This window comes from Anser anser (assembly GCF_964211835.1).
Source record: "Anser anser genome assembly, chromosome: 8".
NCBI classification, from domain to species: domain Eukaryota; kingdom Metazoa; phylum Chordata; class Aves; order Anseriformes; family Anatidae; genus Anser; species Anser anser.
In genome coordinates this window covers 5,232,749-5,252,310 of record NC_139728.1, presented here as the reverse complement: position 1 = coordinate 5,252,310, position 19,562 = coordinate 5,232,749, and the positions used below count along the sequence as shown (strand labels likewise).

Here is a 19,562-nt window from a genome sequence, read left to right as displayed (position 1 = left end):
CTGTTAGTTAGAAGGACTGTGCCTTCGAACATGCTGGCAGCTGCAGTCTCTTTGCAGGCTTTACGAAGCGTTACGGAAGCGGCTCCAGTAACCCTACTGTAATGCCTCTATAGCTGTATCAGTCCTGTGGATTCCTGTTCCTGCGGAAGACCCTCGTAAATTGATTGGCAGAGATGAAAGCCTTTGACGAGGACCTGAGCGACTTGCAGACGTGAGGGGGCGAGGGCACGGGTGGAGGCAGGAGCAGCCGAGCCGTGCGGGCAGCTGAGTGGCGGCTCCCCTGTGCCGGGCATGCTCCAGAGCAGCAGCCTGGAGAGAGCTTCAGATCCGGACCTGCCGAGCCGTAATTGAGCAGCTTCGCAGACCCCTGGGAAATCTGGTTAATTTATATCATCTACGTTCGCTTCTCTGAGAATTTAGGCTTCTGTAGCTCGTAAGCCCCGTAGTGCATCATGTTGTTTCAAGGGCACAAAGCTTTAGCAATAGTAAGTGGAACATGACTTGCTGCCTAGTGTTAAAAATATTTATTAAGGAATAAAAAAGATCTCTTGCAGTTCTGTGTGGGATTCCCAATTACAATGGCATAGGATTCCTGGATTTTTTTTGAAGAAATTGTAAGTTGTTTGCCTTCTCCGAATGGGAGAAATATAAGAAAATAACTGCTAAAAATAATAATAATAAAAAAAAAAATCACACACCTGAAACGAGGAGTGCGTTTTGTAATGCTCTCTCTTAGCACCCCTTGGTAGGCACGGGCTGGAAGGAGTAGGTCCTTTTTCTATCAGCAGTGTAATGGTGGCCATGAAATCATGTGGCCTGGGGTTAGCAGTGACCAAGGGATGAAATGTTCCCCTTTGGGGCAGAACTGGTGTTTGGTAGGGTTTCTCTGCGCACACCCACTGCTGGTGGTTGCCGTTAGTTAAGGGCTTGGTCTTTCCATCTCAGAACTCGGTTACCATTTCTGTGCTGTGGGAGTTCAGGCCTGGGGAATTGTTCCCAAAAATCTTTGTTTGGAAATCCGACTCCTGAGTGATGCATTATTTTAATTCTAGTGAGGAGTTGTGGTTTCGTTTCATGTTGTTTGTGAAACCCGTAGTGGAACAGGTCTGCAAGAAAATTAAACCTCAGAAGGCTTTGCAGGAACGTCATTCTTGAGAGATGTTCTTTAAGCTATTTGGAAAAGAAATGCAGTATTCAGTTTTTCCTGTTTCATGCTGAGTATCATTAGAGTTTGACCTTAAAATTCAGTGTTTCAGTTAAGTCACGTTGAAGTTTGCACTTGAACATGCCTTTCATCTTGATCTGAAATAGCAGCAGATTTTGAAGCGTTAGGATTACTGTAGGATATTTCATTTTCCTGTCAGCTCTGGTAGTGATAACCTCTCTTCAATCTGCCTTACTTTTCACATTTTTCTCCGTTGACTCAGGTGGCTTGATCTCACTTATTGTAACTGGGTGCCCTGGCTGCTCTGCGATTAGTAAGAGGCATTGCTCTGACAGGTCTGTTTTTTTTTAGGGGGGGATTTTTTCTTTCCTCTTGTCTCTACTTCTCCCTCACATTGAGTCATCTCAGTTCTGCAGCTTGTTCTGCTCCCTCCACCCTCGTGCTGGGCTGGTACTTTCACCTTCTTCATTTGCCTTGCCCCCACCTGCCCCAGTATTTTCTCATCCCTCCGGTGCATCTGTTTCCTCTTTAGCTTCTTTCCTGATGCTTTTTCTTCCTTTCAGCTGTTTTCCCTGCCCTGTTGTCCTACTGGCCTCATCTCTCCACAGATCCTCTAAAATCTGTTTCCTGCGTGGCTGAGTGCGTCCCCTCCGGATGCCGCTTCCCGCGTGGGTGCCGGGTGGGAGGGCTCGCGTCGAAGCTGTGCTCTTCTGTAAGCACAGACAGGGGGTTCAGCGCACCAACACCAGGCCACACGTGAACAGAAGTCACGTGTTAGGCTGTTTTAAACTGCTTTTCAGTGATTAATTTTCATAAATGGTGATAACTGGTAAAAGGATAGCTGCTTCCCTCCCGTTGCAGCCAGAGGCTCCACCATACATGAGTGCGTCCCCAAAATTGCTTTGTTTTTCCTGCTTGCTCCAGGCGATGGGGCAGAGCACTCCAGTGGGGCGTGATGAGGATGGAAGCCGGAGCTGGGAGTCTGCAAGGTGAATCGGGCACTGCTGCTGGAAACTGCTCTTTTTGAAGGCAGCACCACGTGGTTCCTGCTGTCCCACCACGCTTGGGAGGTTTGTGCCACTGCGGCAGTGCTTGAGTCTTTTTTTTTTTATTTTTTTTTCTGGGATTGTGTCCTGAGGGAGCAGTTGGGGCTGGGAATGATGGTTATTTTTAACCACTTTTTTTTTTTTCAGATTGATTTTCTCTGTTGCTTGCAAGGCAGAAATTGCCAGTCCTGGTAGCTGGCACGCTCATCGCGCAGCTCTCTCATGTTGGGCATCCATCTCCAGGGTTTCTTTTTCTTTTCCAATGAGCTCCACTCGCTCTTCAGGAGCTGGTAGAGGTGACAATTTTAGTTCTGCTTCCCAGATTGGAACTGAGAGGACTATTTGGAAAAATGAACAATAGAAAATAGTTTGAGAATTTTAATTGGCCTTCCTGTGGCTGAGGACTTTCTGAGCTGTCAAAGGATTTCCAACAGGGTGGTGTCCCTGAGGGATTACCTTGATGACTCATGGTAACTGTAAATCAGTAAACGGAGAAATCAGGTTAGATGGAAGGTTAAAAATAACTTTATTGGAGATCACTTAGAAGCTCTTAGTATATCCAGACCTCAGTTTGTTTTTTCAGGTTTGAAGTTTTTGTAGTAGTGATTTTTAACTAGGGAAGTTCCTTTAAAAATTGAAGTACTCTTTAATTTAATCCTGTTAGTTTCCAGCCATTATCGTGTCTCTGTAGTCACTTATCGATGTGCTTAGTCTCATCAGTTTCTGCCTGTGCATAAAGGCAGTGATGATGCTAATCGCCTTGTCTTGGGGGGATGCTATCCTGCATGTCATCTACACTTTGACCTGTTCCACTGAATTCCTGATGCTGCTTCTGTGCGGTTTTCTCAGGTTTTCTGTCGAATACCCTTTTTCCTGTCTACAGACATGTTAGGAGCGGGCTATGAATTCATGAAAGCGTTTCTGTGCTTTGGGAAGTAATGCTGCACCTCGGTCTGTGCCTGAGACTTTTTTGAAATAATAAGGATTTAAAGGTTGCTTATGTTTGCACGCAGAAGTAAACTAAAGAACTGAGTGACTGCAGATGCGCAGTAAAGGTGCATCATTACCAAATACATTGTAGGTTTTTCTGTCCAAAAAATTATTTGGACTATGTCAACTCCTTTTGTATTCCTGATAATGCTGTTGGTTGCCTTAGGATTATTTAAAACTATTTTTGGAGGTAGAAGTCTTCCTAGAACTGTAAGGAAGAAATAAATGAATGGCAGATGCTTCATTTTTTTTTTTTTCAGCTGGCATTGAAATGGCCATGATTTTTTTTTTTAAATCATCAAAGTTTTCAAAACAGTTGTGGCTGACAAAAAGGAGAAGTCATTTCTATGTTGTTGCATTTGGAGGTCCTTGGATTTCCTATATGTGTTCTTCAGTGTCCTCTATTGCATTCAGGAAATAATTGCGTTAGCAGACAGACTGGGCGCTAACTTGACTTGGTGAAACAGAACTGGAGGTAGGACAATTCATTTTTTTACTGGTTCTCTGCAGGTGTCAAAAAAAAAAATCAGAAATCAGCCGCAGTGGCAAGGCATACAGGTGTTAAAAAGGAAACATCATTTAAATCGGAAGATGTAAGACTTGCTCTCTACTCTAGAGCTTGGATTGACCTCAAATACTTACTTTCACAGCTCTGCTCTCAAGCAGCAGTCATGCTAATTGATCTCCCTATAAATGTGCTTTGAATGTTTCTCTAAGTTTTTAAAAGTTTAAAAATCTGAGGTTTAAAACTATTTCCTGCTACGTAGATCTTGTGATTTACAAAAATGAAGTGAAATCATCTAGTGTTACATTTACTGTTTTATTGTTTACATAGACTGATAAATACTACCCCTAAAATCCAATTGTTGTTTTTACTTGTGTTTTTGGTTAATAGAAAAAGAAGTGTGACAAGTTGCATCTCCTAGCTGTGGTATTGCTGCTCTAAATGGATGGGTGGATAAGAACTGCATAGACAGCTAAGATGTGGACAGTTTGTAAGTCCCCCTGTCATCCTTAGAGTAACTTTCCTGGTGAATTACAGAGAATGGACTTAGAGCAAATTTAGTTAGCTCATTGCTGGCAGCATGTAACTTGACTGGGTTTCAGCATATGTTAGGTTAACTTGTTTGCCTTGAGCTGCAAAGGCTTTTAGAGCCAGCAGGAAGGTGTGAGCAGAGCGGCTGCAGGAGAGCTTGCTGAGGAGACGTACTGAGGTGCTGCGGCTTGCGATGGAGCCGCTGAGCCTGGTGGTGCATCTCGACCCGGGTTTTGGTAGACGCGTGAGTCACGTTTGGAGGATCAGTCAGCACGGCCAGTTGTGTGTGGCACAGCCCTTCTCGGCGGGGAACAGTGAGTCACAGCCTTGTGAGTTTCCAGTCCCTGGTGTAGAAAGTACCCATGTGGCTGCTCCTATGGTTTCATTTAGAAATGAATGAGTGGTACAAACATTCAATAACTAAGCTATATACTTCAGGTCCCTACCCTTTTTTTGCCATTTAAAAAAAAAAAAAAAGAGCTGATGTGCTCTTTGTTAAACAGCTGTTCAGAAGTAGCACATAACTGTTACAAATGGAGAAAGGCTAGTTTCTGAAAAAACACACACACCGCAATTGGGATTTCAATAAAAACAATGATACAGCCACGGAACTAGTTGCAAGGGTCTATTCTAATTGTCTTGCCTCTTTACTGCCCTTGTTTCACATAACCTCACTTCTGATTCATTCAAAACGACGTTACTAAATCATTATTCTGTCTAGTTGTTCACACTGTTTTCTTCAACAAACGGACAGGTTTGTTGCTACAAGGACTCCATGCTGCTGTCCTGCTTATCTGCCTTCAGAGGGGAGAACTGGCCTTGCAGTTTTATCATGTCCACTGCTCTGAAAATAACTCGTATTCTTTCCCCTGTGCTGAGAACCGTCTCCATACAGAGGCAGAGGAAAATCTGTCATTGTTATAAATTCCCAGTTACAAACTACATATATATTGATTTTGTTATTCTTTCTAATCTCCATCTGCTTTCTTGTCTCACCAACCTATCGTGCCTTTTAGAAGACAGGAGCTGGTCCAGGATCGTGCTGTATTTTATTTACATTTTCTTGTATTTTGCTGACTAGTCAGTAGAATAGAACAACACGAAACAATCAGTTGCAAACTTAGGCTTTCTGGACGTTGCTATAGCTTAGCTCCAATACTTGTTTTTACTGTTAGATAAAAAGAAAACATCCTCAGGAATCATTGCTGTTTAATTGATGTTCTGGTAGGCATTTAGTGAAGTGGTGCTGTTCAGAGGTCTGAAAGTATGTTACAGCAGCTGCTTGTATTGGTTTTGAATGTGTTCTTTTGTGTAATAGCTTAAAAAACCAAACTGCCTACAGCTTGCAGGCAGGCAAATGCTTTCACTGACTACAATATGTTGCTATGTTTTCCTTTATGTATACATCAGTGCCAAAACTAGTTACAGATTACTGCTCATGCAAACGTTTTTTTAGCCATGACAAGAGTGACTGTTGGTTTTTATGTGGTTTTGTGCAAATATGCAGTGTCTTGCTCTGATTTTAGTGTGCTTTTTAAACTTAATTTTATTGATGTTATTAAGTTTAGGATGATGGGGATGCTTCTGGTTAAAAAAAAAAAGTTGATTTCTGCATCCTCCAAGCATATGTTGCTGCTAAAATAGTAAATGGATTTGTTCTATTCATATAAGTGCCTTATGATTTTAATAGACTTAACTGAGTGCAGTAGGCAGGGTTCAGCCCCTTCGCCAAGTTCAGAAGAGCAGCAGCATGCTGCACAGGGATTTCCTACGGTAGCAGTTCGCAGCTCCCCTCTGAGGGAGAAGGCTTCCAGCACCCATCTGCATGTTACTTGTAAATTTGAGGGAGAAAAATATAGGCATGAAACTAACGGCAACCATTTATGCAGGCCTTCATTCAGGGATGGAGAATACCTACTGCAGGTGCTTCTGAGGATGTTTCAGGAACTTGCGTTTTGTGAGGTCACCAGGATACCTACAGTGTTCGGAAGCCATCCAGCGGGAAGTCAATAGCTTGAAGACTGGGATGAGTTCTTTAAATTGCTTTAAGGTGATCCTTAGCACAGTTCACCGTCCAATGACCCTTCAAGTACTGTGGCAGAACTCAAAGCATGCTGTACGTTTATAACTGGAATGAGGATTTTGGTAGAATACTCTGTAGTTCTTTTCCTGAGATGACTGCATAGCAGGAGTGAACATACCTGCTGGCGTGACTTGTGCGTGACTGGCTGTCACTGTAGGCTCCCCGGGCACTTAGTCCAGTGGAGCAGGCTTGTGTGCTCCTCCTCTGCCTTGTTCCCCCTCTGCCCCTGGCTCTTAAGTCCCTGGGCTTCGTCAGCACCCCTGCATTTAGTCATTTCCAGTGCAGGGACTGCCAGGTGCGGTAACAATAAAGCCTTCTGCCACTATGCTGGTTGCCTTTTACACTGCTGAAGGATTTAATTATTGCAGGGTCTGAGATCACGTGCTGGAGGCTTCATGGAGGCATTCAGCCTGCTTGGTGTCTTGGGCTCCGTGCTGCCCTGTGGCTACAGCAGTGTTCATACGTCCTCTTGTCACCTCTCCTGGACTTCATAAAGTCTGGGGACTGGGTCTTCAACAATGATGCTGGGCTCTGTGCTGAACCTGCCTTCAGGTTGGTTGTAGGGAGCTGCTTGAAACTGCCAGCTACGTTACAGTGACTTAAGAATAAATTTTTTAGTTGAATTGGAGAAAAAAGGAGTTACTATTATCACCACATTTGGCATGGAGCAGAGTCAGGTAAAGCAGACTGCTCGCTGGCGCTGATGTACTCCATTTAAACTCCTGCTGTAGTGTAGCAAAGGGCTCAGGGTGACAGTCCAGGTAACTCTAGATTGCACTTTGCTGCAGGGATTTCGCTATATTTGCCCTGTGCACCATTTTATTGTTTTAGGTGATCTAATACCATTTTGTGCCCTAGAATTTTGATTTCAAATTTTTTGCTTTCATAAATATCCTTCTTCGTGAATCCATGCTTGTGGCTGTTTTACTTGAGATGCCGGACTGCCATCCTTTGAAGAAGTCGTGGGCTGTTCATCAATGTATTTCAAAGGCTGCTGCCAGGCGAGGTGTCAATGTGATTCAGCCCTGACATCAGATGGGCCGCATACGGAAGTGACAGTTGAATTTCCATGACCATTCACTCATTTGCTTCTGCTGAGATTATCACAGCTGCTAATTCATAGTGGTGAAGTAGGTGTTTACGTGACCGATACATCTCCCACACAAGTTTGGGCTGCTTCAGTGATGCGTTTCGCTTTGGCAGACAGCTGGGGTAAGTGAATGCAGCCTTTTAGACAGCGGAGACCTATGCCAATACTTGGCTGAAACATCTTATGTCAGGTTTACCTCTCACTGCTTACCAGCATACTTAAGGAAGGAAACCTGCTGCTGGTTCGTAAGGTGTCAGCGTATTTTAAGCTGATTTTGTAATTGAATGTTGCCGATGGTAGAATTTGATCTAAACTTTATCAGTTCTCGCATGATAACTACTTAAAAAAAAAATATATATTATATTTCACTTGGAATTCCTTAATTAAGAAGTTCACATGTCACTGAAGAAGCGGAGCACAGTTTACCTAACAATGGCTGGATTTGAGAGTGACTCCACGTGAAGAACATGGGTATAAATGCTTTAGTTTCTGCATCGTTAAAGTTGTATTTTAATTGACTTCTCTTGTTTTTTGGAAGCTGAGAACTATTAATGCGTTTGTGTCCTGTTTATGTCAATATCGCAAGAACTGCAGCTGTGGATCAAACCACTGTTTTGACTAGCTCAGTATCTTGTGATCATCTGGACCTGACTCTTCAGAGCAATAATCTGTTTTGGTAGACATCTGTGGAGGATGTAGCACCCCAGCGTTTTTGCAAAGTGCATTTGTAGCAGCTTGTTTCGTGCCCAAAACATTCATTATGCTATTATGCATCATGGCCCATTATTCTGCTGCAGTCTACTGCTTAATCCACAGTGTGCCTGCGTTGTGCAGTTGTGGTCTCCTGTTTTAAAAAGGGCATAATAAAACGGGAGCGGTGTGGAGAAGGGCAGCAGGGGTTCCGAAGGTACGAAATGCATTCTGGTGAGGAACGGCTCAACAGAGAAGGAAGGCTTTTTTCAGCTTTGAAAAGTATCAGTGTAAGAGGAGATCATGATGGACGCCTGAGGGAGCAACGAGAAAACTGTTTGCTGTCCCTTCCAGTATGGAAATGGAGGCGTGTGCAGGGGGTATCTAGTGGAAGCGGTAGGTAGCATATTCAAAACAAGCAATAGCAGATGCTTCTTCAGCAAACTGAGTTAGAATGCGTGGTCTGCTAGATCTTCTCTTTTTAAACTTTGGGTTGTGTGGTCTATGTAATGGCTTTTAAGTATTTCGGAAAAGCTCTGTCATTAACGCTGCAAGTGTTTTTTTAATGCTCATCTGAGGTAATGCAGTACTATAAATGATCTGATCGAATAAGTCAGAAATCGCGCAAATGACTTCTGTCCTCTGGAAGACTTTCTGTGGTGTTTTAAGATAAAGTATCAGAGTTTTAGATTGCTGTAATTATTTATGGAATAGATGGTATTATACATTTTTCCTCAGTGTAGGTTGAAATAAATATGTAATTTACTTTAAATATCTGCGTTTCAGTAGTTAGTGCAGACCATGAAGGTCCTGGGGTGACACGGCCTGCCTGAGAACATGTCTAGGGGGCAGAGCGCGCTGGTTAACCACATGGGCTGTGCGCAGTCGTGTACTTCAATCTTGTTGATGAAGAAAATGAATTGTGTGCAGTATTTCTGCTTTTAAAACCACTTTACCTGGCTGTGTTATCTCAAGATGTTCAATGTTGTAGAGTCTTACTGCCTCAGGCTTCCTGTTTTCCTGGTGCGATCAATTCAGTCTCATCAGGTGTACACGGACCCTGGCAGCAAGTTCTGCATTTGCTTGAGCCTTTGGGTTGTGGCATCCCCTAATGAGAGGGGATGGACAATCCTACACCTCCACTCACTGGGGAAACGGCAGGGAAGGTTGCAAGTAAATGCAGGCTTGAACTTGGTTCCCATCTTGGTTCAAGACTGGGTCTTGAGACACTGGTACGGCACAGTGACCTTCAGCGTCCTTGCTGGGGACAGAACTACAACTGGAGCTTTTGGTGTTTGGTGAATGAAGGCTACCTTTCTGCAGTCTTCTCATTTCACTAGTGAGTGGGAAGATATGACGTATCTGCTACCCATTGCTCTACTTGATGAGGGCGTGTGAATCTGGGAATAGTAAAGCAAACTGAATTTGCTTTCAATAGATAACGCATTGCTACTGGGAAATGCTCAACTGCAATACACATGGTAATAAAGATTGCAGAAGGATCAGAAATACTCAGCCTGCTAAGTACAATGGTCGATATGTTAAAGCTCCAGAGAATATCACAAAGGTGTAAAAATGCAGTCAGTTTCCTCAGTGAACACAGTTTTCACCTCCAATCCTGCAAGTTTACTGCTGGAATTTGTTTTTCAGACATGCCTATTCCCACTGGTTTGTGGTTTGGGCTTCTGGACTTAACTGTTCTACTTATGGAGCTGGCAATCCTTGAAGTGCTCCCTGAGTATGTCAGAAAAGCCTGTCCTTGCTACAGAGAGCAGTCTAATACACTGCAAACCTGAAATGCCACACTACCAAAAATAGAACAGTGGATTTTTAAAGTAGAGGACAGCCATGTTCGTTTTGGGGCATTTGTAGAGAGCTGTACTACGCCTTTAAGGTCTGGCTAGGAGTTGATTCTGCTATCACAAGAGCTTGGAAAAGCATACTCATGCAGTTCAAGAAAACACCGTATTTCATGAATCTCATGCGTTAACATGAATAATAATGAGAATGTTAGACTCATATTCATAGACTTAGAATATTCGCTTATGTGATCCGCCTGTAAGAAATGGAAGAGTGTAGGAGTTCTTTGGATTAGGTTCACCTTTAATAGGCACTTCCTAACTTATGGGAGATTGTTCAATTGGGTCCAATTTCCATGAATGATTCAGTATTGACCATTTTTGAGACCTTTCAAAATAAATGTTGAATCTGTCACGTATAAAGTTTGGAAACAGTACTTAAAAAAGCACAAGCAAGTACATGCTAATTTTAAAAATTATTTAAAAAAAATCTATACCTTGAGCCTTTCTAAAGGAATTTTGGTGGCTGAGATCCAGGTCTGGCCTTGTAGGCATGTCCAGGACAGTGGGGCCACAACTTAATCCCTAAAAGTAGATCCAATTCAGATGATGAGTTGAACGAGGCTGATTCTTAGGAGTGTGGAAAGGCATAGATAGGTAAAGGGATTATTCTTCTGTAATGAAGCTGAAGTGAAGTGTAGATCTTCTTTGTGAATTCTGGGTGGGGACTTCTATATGAAAATCTTTTGCCACACCTTCTCGGGGCTTCTCACACCCCAAATTAATTTCCCTTCCACAAATAGAGGCAGAAAAACTCTTCTCGTGTTGTTATACTAATGTCAGAGACTTGTAAAAACAAAACAGTCATGAATAAAAGATATTAAGATGCAACAGAAACAGCATCTTAGTGTGCCAGGCTACCAGTATGAAATGTGTTGGGTGCTCTCTTTACCATCAGTGTGAAGATCTGTACTTCATCCTGGAGCTGTAAGCTTTTCATGGTTTAAGCATTTTCATGGTTTGTGTGGATATTTTTTTTTTGTTTAAATCATGAAAACATTGGTGGTAATCTGTTTGAGATTTTCCATTTGTTTTGCAGTTTTCATGTTTCAGGTAAGCTGTAGGTTATAGTCCCCCCCCGCCAAGTTTAAATAGATTATGTAGGTACATGTTTTGAGGTTTTTCCAACTACCAAACAGTTTGATGGAACTGCCCATGTTTCTTCAACTAAGCTGAAAAGTGAATGATCAGAAACCCTATGTTAGAACCAAAGAAAATGCATCTTAGCAGAAAGTAAGCATCCTTTACAGTTCTGCCTTCAACAGAAGTGTTTTCCATGGCACGGTTTGAAATACAATTCACAGCACAGTGACCGTTATCTCACTGAAAATGGCAGTTTTATAAATAGGTTTGCCTGAAGCATTTTAATACCAAAATGTTAACACGCTGTTCCCTTGTGTTAGGCTTTTATTTATTTTTTTCTCCCATGGTTTAATTATTAGAGTCAAATGTCTTATACAGTGGGAACAACCACTTAACCATTTTTTTTATCAGTCTATTTTGATTTCTTTTTTAACCTTTGTTTCCAGTGTGGGTCTTCCTTTCCTGTTCCTTTTCCTGTGGTCCTCTCTTCATTTCCTTGCTGCTGTTTTTCTCCTATTCCTGTTCTTCTCAGGACAGTCTTCCATGTTTCCTTTGTGTTCCTGCCTTTTGGATTTGTTCATATAACACTGAGATACTTAGAGAAAGACATCTTAGGGATGCAGCTTCAGGACATAAGACGGATAGGGCTAGTCACTTGGAAAGGTAACTTAGCACAGAAAGCCCCTAGCTAATTGGTGTGCTTTGCATACTTAATACAGTATTCTAATTACTGCTCTTTTTGACAAGATACTGCAGGATAGACTTGTTAAGTCTTGCTAGCAGGGCACAAAGGGCTCCCCCAAAATTGTTCTTTGCAACAGGATGCTGTCCTGAGCTCCCACCACTGCCTCTCGCTAATTACACTTATTACTTGGGGAATTCCTGTATATAGGGCTCTATACTCAAAAAATTGCTCTCTGTTTAGTGACTGTGTGCTTTCCCCAAGCTCTGTTATATTCTTCACCTCGCAACGGGCAAAAGAAAAGGCTTCTTCACCCAACCTGGTGATGCCTGTTCTAGTGTACGTGGTGGGACATGGAAACTATTGGCTGAATGGGATTCAGTGACCGTTTACTAGAAGTTGCCAATTTCATGGCTTGTAGGAGAGCTTGATTTAAAAAGCACAGATAATTTAAATGCTTCTTTGCCCTCGCTTTCAATCGGTGCTATAGTGCCAGCATAGCTGAGGAGAGAGTCAGGAGTACAAGTCCTGAATTTTTTTTTTCCTGACCTCCCTCCACCCCATATCAGTGCTAACAAAAGCTCAGCATCCTTTCTGCTTCCTCAGCTTTTTCAAGTTTCAATTTCCATTTTCTTTTCTTTGAAGCATAGAGAAGAGCAAATGTACATTAAAAAAAAAAAAAGTCCTCCATACTCAAGCCAAAATGCAATAGACACAATTGAATAGTAGTCAGTTAGGAATTTTAAGGAGAGCTTTGCCATGAATATTTAATTACTACATTAACTGGGCAAATAAAGAACATGCTATTAATATTCATACTGTGTTAGCAGTGGTTCAAAGGAATTTAATATGTTTTATAGTTCATACAGCATCCTGTGCGTTGTGTAGGCCTTCAGAGAAAGCCTGCATCCAGTAACGAGTAGCTCTACAGATCTCCCTAGCTACTCTGCCTGTAGGATTTCACATTAAAGTATCCTCTCTGAATTAAGGAATGCCTGCTGTTCTCTGCAAAGCACAATTCTAAGCAAAATTCTTCACCGTTACGTAGTGGCACCAGTCTTGCATGTTTTCCTACCCAGAAAATGATTCCTGCCTTAAGTGACTATGTGAACAGCTAATGCATGGGCTGTACGCAGCTGAGATGCTGGTAATGAGCCTGCCTCTTCCAGAACTCGGTGTGCTGACTCCTGCAGCCTTATTAGTGTGTCTGCTTTGTAACAGAAATAAAAATATTTCTGGACAGTCCCTTCTGGAGGATGAAGGTTAGGAGTATTTAATATTTGGCTTGTTTGCTCCTGTTTACAGCTTTAAAAATATTGATTATCTCAACGATGGAGATGGTTTGCAAATCAAGAGGCCAAATGCAGAACTTAAAATTGAATTCCTTTGTTGTGAGTTGTGTGTTCTTCCTGTGTTTGTTATTTTTTTTTTTTTAAAGGTCATTTGCAAGTTAATATTTTATATAAGAGTCAGAGTAATACTCGTGGTTTTGTCACACTCAAACCCAAGAAGCTCATGAGATGGCCTTTTAGCTTTCATTAATGTACTGAAAATAGGAGCACTCATCCTCTCCCATTGACATGGTCTTTACATTCCTTATGGCCCTGTGCATCACCTACCTCAGAAGGACTCCAGATCTAAAAGATCTTCACGAGAAAAGTTGCACACAGACAATACAAATGTTAAACCTCTGTTCATGACTTGAATATTGCTTTTCCTTCTTGCTGGCTCAGGAAAAGACATTAATAGATGCTGAATTAAGACTTCATCATTGGGTCCGTACTTCATTCACTGAGAATCCTTACAGCTATTTTTACTGCATATAGTGATAATTACCCCTGTTGGCAGAGCAGAACTAATCTAATCTGCTTTGGCTGCTGAAATCTGTGAAGGAGCCAGGAATGATTTCTGTGATGAATTGTTAACCCTGAACATGCAGTTCTGTCAGTATCACAACGGGCCACCGCTTTGTCTGAGTACCTAGTCATCAGATGTTAATGAACATAGCGATAATGGCTTAAAAAAAAAATGTTTAATAGAGGTATAACGTGCAGCTGTTTTGGTAACCCTGCTTTTGGGATGGGTCTGTCAGATGGCATGTGTTGGGAGACTGTCCAGCCTGGCTTGCAAAGAGGAGTCTTCGATATCAAAGATCAAATCTATCTGTAAGTACCCAATTTTCTTCCTTTATTGGATATGGCTGAAAGAATTTTACTACTTATGTTTATTCTCTGCAACAGGGTGGAAATAAAAATGAGATCTTTCCAGCTAATCTTTTCTCATCAGTATCCCCAAAAGTGGGCAGGAAAGGTGAGGAGCCTGTGTTCTGCGCTAAGCGCTGAGGTCTAGGAAGAGCATGGAAGTGTTCTGGCAGGGGTCTGTTCCTCTTGTGTTCTTCTGCCTTCTCTTCCTTTTTGCTTAATTCTGCTTTCTCTAAGGCCATAAATAAGGACCGACAAAAAAAAGTTTCCCATCTTCACAAGCCTGTATGTGCTTTCTTGCATGCAACATCAGAATTTCACAAAATCAAAAAAAAAAGATTGTTCCTTCTGAGATGCATGAGTTGAGGCCACATTTGCTCACCTGATTACTTCCCTTTTATACACTTGTTTTGAATGTCTGGCCTTTCTTCAGCTGTTTTTGTAACTAATGGTTGCCGTTACCTAAGCTGCTGCCCTTTTGGGGTATGCCTACATGGCCGATTTGGCTGTATAGGCACAGGCGAATAGCTGCAGCTGTGCAGTTCATCACGTAGCGCTGTCGGAGGAAGGGCAGGAGGGGAAGCTTTCAGAACTTTCATTGACAGGCCCTGCTCTTCCCAAAGGAAGAGTAGTGGTAAGGTGGTTTGAGAGGGCAGCTAGCTACCCCCAAATCCTCTTTTCCTGTGCTTTTACTTCTTGTCATAGTTCTTACAGGGCAGCTGCTGAGAGTGACTGGCTGCAGTGCTGGCGGTTATTGGGAACCTCCTGAAGGCTGTGCAGGGCTGTGACTGCGGCATCACAAGGCCTGCAAATGTGGCGATGGAGGGATAGCTGTGGAATGTCTGGAAGGAGTAATGGTGCCTGTTTAAGAAGTAGTGGAATCATAGTTTGCCACCTTATTTTTAAAAGGAGAGCGGAAAAACCCACCTTCCCCCTGACATAGAGTAACAGTGGTCTGCTTTGTATTCCTGCCTGTGTGTAGCCTAGCACCTACTCAGACTGTCTGAGGTGCTCAAACTTCAGTTTGGTCTGTGCGTAGTGTTTGGTCCTGGCTTGTCCTACGTACTATGAATGGCTATTGGTACGGGTACAAATATGAGGAAAGTTTGCTTCCTTGCTTTTGACTAGAAGCCCTATAATAAAAGGGGAAATAAAGATGAATTGCTGTGTTTTCCACTCTTAACGATTAAAAAAAAAAAAAAAGAAAGTGTGATTAGAATTCTGTCCTCTCTAAATACTTGTCGTTTCTCGGCCTTGGGTTTTCACTTGCCTGACTGGTGTTGCTATGTCGGAATTTCATATAAATGTCTAACGGCAGAATCTGATCTTCAGAGCTCTTTGTGTTGGTCTCTGAACTCCCTTAGGAATACCTTTTAGTACAAAAGGTACATCTGGATATGAATATGGTCTGTACCAACAGACCTTCATTCCATTGAAGTACTTCATTGCTAAAACATATTTTCTGAGAAATACCTCTACCTCTATAGAAATAGAGGGAATATGAAATTGATTTTTTTTTTCTTTTGCATTTCATGTTTCACTTCATTAAAGGACTGGCTAGAGAAATCAGTCTTCCCTCTGGGCAGCTATAGTCCTGCCTGTGCTTTTTGTGTCTAATAAGTCATTTCTATTCAGTTCCCTTTGTAAAGTCTTTCTATACATTTCTGTCAGCACCCATAACCATGCGCTGTGTTGGAAAGCCTGAAATAAATGCTTCTTTTTGTGTCAAGTAGCAAGCATTACAGTAGAAAACAGCATGCTTTTTCTATGGAACTAAGTATAATTTGGTTTGCCCACTCTTATCCAATTTAAGTTCTTACAAATACAGTACCAATTACATAAACCCTATCTTTTTTTTTGGGTGGTAGAAGTTTTTTGCAAACTTGTTCTTCATTTCTTCATTTCTATACATATTATCTTAATGCCTCTTGCAAAATTAAATTCAGTGCAGAACAGACCAGAGGCCGCTAAAACTCTGATCTGTTGCATTAAATGACTCAAGGGCTTATCAAAAGAGTTGTAACATCTCAGCAGCCCTGACAATGACAATATCATCCGTTTGTAGAAGTGTAAGTACCTATGTGAAGGCACATCCAGCGTGCTTCAGAAATATCTTGATAATCTGCACACATTTTGAAAGGATTTTTTTGCCCCCCTATCATATTAAACATACCTTGTGGCAATATTTCTCCAGCCTTGCTGCCAGATAGGAAATCTGGGAAGCTGTCAGTGGTGAACATCCATTTCTGTGCAGGGAGTGGTGGGGGTGGCTGGAGCTATCCCCCTTTTCCACCTGTTTGCAGGGTCCTGACCGTCCCTGTGTATGGTGGTTTTTGATGGTCCATATCTGTGTGTGCTCTCCTCTTCTGCTACACCTAAAGAAGAGAGAGACGAGCTTTATTTTTCACTAGTGTTTTGGGACTTGTGGCTTGAACCATCCTCCTGCAATAATTCTTTTAGCAATCCACATATTAAGATTCCTAGGTTGTGGTGTCCTAACATAGCAATGAACCCTTTTTGGTAATTTTTTTTTTTAAGTATGTTTTTAAGTTATCTTCTACTGAAGAGGCACCAGTTCTTGAACTGAAAGACAACATTTCCTGTGGAGGAGACTTTCAGAGATGAGACCAAATGAGAGATGTCTAGCTCTCATTGCATCTGTATGAGAACTGCTCGTCATGCCTTTGATCTCCCTGTGGTGTACCAAAGCATAATTTTTTTGTTTGAAAATGAAACACAAAAATGTAGTAGGTTTCCAAATATCCTGAGGACTATACTTATAAGCGAGAGACTGCAGACTGATGCTGCCTTTTTCTTATTGCCAGCGAGAAGGGTTGTCTTCTGTAGAACTTCCTCAGTTTTACGCGTGTGCACTTTTTTTAATTTGGAGGTTTCTTTTACTAATTTGCACTTCTTCATACAATAACCACAGTGATAAAAATCTTTGTTTTCATTGAGAAAATTGTTTCTGTAGATGATTGCAATATAACATTTTGGAAAATTTTCTGAAAGCTTTGTGAATAGCATAATTAAGTGACTTTTGGAAAATATAAGTAGCATATAACATTCTTTGTAAATATTTTTTTCTCATATGCTTTATTCAAAAATGTGTGCATATAATATGAACGTATTTTAGTTTTAGTAGTCTGAGGTACATTCAGGTAGCTACTGTGGTTAGCTTAATAGTTCAGAAATAAGCCTTTCATTTTCAGTTTTGCAAGAGCTAATTGATGGTTCGTGAATCATTAGATGCTCAGCTAAACCCACTGAGGTTTCTTTGGACTAGCAGGGGTTAGTCTGTATTGTCCGGAGGCCTGTTCTGTTAAAGGCACCATTTGGCACGCTGTAATTGATGATGTGGTCCCATCCCAAGTGAAGGTAGATTTGACAAATGCGTAGTCTGTGGTTTCTAGATCCTACAAGAAATGTAATATAACTGCCGTGTTGTCTTAGGGTTATTGAATATTAGATTAAAATTATGTCAAGCCTGTTTAACATATGAAACGTTAAATGCAGTTTGCCACTTAATGAATTAGTGAGTATTGAGTACAAAACAAAATGGGGGGAGGACTGGAATCTTCTTTGTTTTTTTCTGTTAGAACATACCTAAGAATTCCATTTCTTACTTGCAACATAAGTGCTTTAACATTCCCTAGCCCACTGTTTTTAAAGGAAAACTTAATTTCATGTAATTTGCTTTCCCATCTGTCTTCTGTTATAGGAGGCCTCTGTTAGGAAAACTTAGAGAAGTTTTGCAGAGTGGGAAGAGCATTTTGTTTGTGCATACCTGCTGATGCACTGAGCAGTTTTTAGCTATATTAAAAAGCCAAATGCAGCTCCTGGAAATACCTGTGGCGAATCTAGGCCAGATTTCAGGCCCATGACAGCTCCTGTCTTTCCCTTAAGTTTAGGTTTTCTTGAGAGGTAAACAACTTAATGCAGCTGTGAGCTTTCTGTTGGGAAATGGCATTGCTAATGAACCTAAATTCAAAAATTTCTAGGTGTTAAAAAGGCAGCTGAGTTTTTTCAGTGAGGAGAAAATTTAGCAGCTGTGAGAATTTCAGTGCAAGTAAATCAGTACTTAGGCTGAATCAGTACTCTGCATGGAGAAACCTAGTAGCCTTTGGCTTTTAAGAACAATAATAATAACAAAAAGAAAACTATCACTGTTCTATACTCATCCTCTGGCACTTTCTGACAGGGCTAGGGTGGAAGGAGTACGATGCCTTATATCTGATAGCGGGCTGTATCTTCTAACTGTGTAATTGTGACTTGAAAACTGTAGTTTGTGTGAAACAGAGAAGCTTGTGGTACTGACTGAGCAATCTAGGCATGTTTCCTCAAATTTCAGCAGGTGTAACAGGCCAGCGTGACTCCAGTGTGGTGACTGAGCAGCCGTGGCCACAGCCTGGCACCAGCTGCCCAGAGCAGGTGTGGGCCTGCGGATGGGGCTGAGGGGAGCCCGGGCCGAGGTCACAGCTCCGGCCCCGGCGGCCCCTTAGGCCTGGTGTGGATGTCATCAGTCTCAGGCCAGGGCTCATCCTGGTTACCTTCCTGCCGGCTCCAGCTTGCGCGGTGATGGCTTCTGTGGTGCTTTGTGAAGAGTTTGGCTGTCGCCTTGTCCTCATCCACTGGAGCTGTTCGCTCTTCAGGCTTCTCCTGTTGATCGGTGCTTTTACATGTATAATTTCCTAATCGGTCTGATCCACCGGGTGCTCTGCTCTTCCCGTACCTGGTTGGTTAGTTCTGTCTAAGACATGAAGTCAGGCTCCCTGTTGCATTGGTGTTTTGTTGTCTCAGGCTGAAGGCAAAGCAGTGACATATTTTGTCTGACTGAGCAGTTTGGGTATTGCTTTGCACTCTGGATGCATATGGTTGTGACACTTTTTCTGTATTAATTTCAAAAATACTGTTTTTATGTAAACAATGTAAAGTTGGAACTTGCAGCAATGCTATGATCAGTTGTAATGTAAACAATCCACATTCTTACGAATCCACGATAATGTGAAGAACTCCAGGAACTCCGCTCTAATAGTGAGCTGCTGTATATAGGTACTTACAAAATGCATATTCAAGGCACAGTGCTGTGTTATTTGAACTACTGTGGCTTATAAATAGTGTATTTTGTTTTGTACTCTACTGCATACAAGATCTTAAGGACTTTGCAATGACATCTTTGTGGAGCTAATGCCCTTCTAAGCAGACAAAGGCAGAAACAGCCCTTGATTCAGTACAGAAATCCAGGTGGTTTGAGGATATTAAATTTCCAATAGATAAATTGTAGAGTACTTTCAGCTGCAAATTTCATCCCCTCTTGTGGTCTACATGGAGAGTATGTATTCATAATGCCTTTACTGTACTAAATTTGTACGTGTGATCACTAGGCATTCAAACTAGACTTCCACCTTAACAACCGAAGATATATGATGTGGATGTAGAATAACTTTTTTGTATTAATAGCTTTATTACGGTACTCATATTTGAAAACCTGCAGTCTTACTTGTGTTCTATATTTTCTTGTCTGTCTAGAACTGAAAAGTAACTCTGCATTTAAAGTAACTTGTATCTAGTAGCATATTGCCATTTCTCTTTGTTTACCTAAAAAGAAAATTCTGCATTCAGAATTTGGCTAACACT

At 41.7% G+C, this 19,562-nt stretch overlaps 1 protein-coding gene across 3 annotated transcripts in view; it reads left to right on the top strand.

The window, feature by feature from the left end:
- VAV3 (vav guanine nucleotide exchange factor 3) overlaps positions 1 to 19,562 on the top strand; it is a 174,941-nt gene that overhangs the window by 17,598 nt on the left and 137,781 nt on the right. The gene's annotated exons all lie outside the window — the stretch shown is intronic.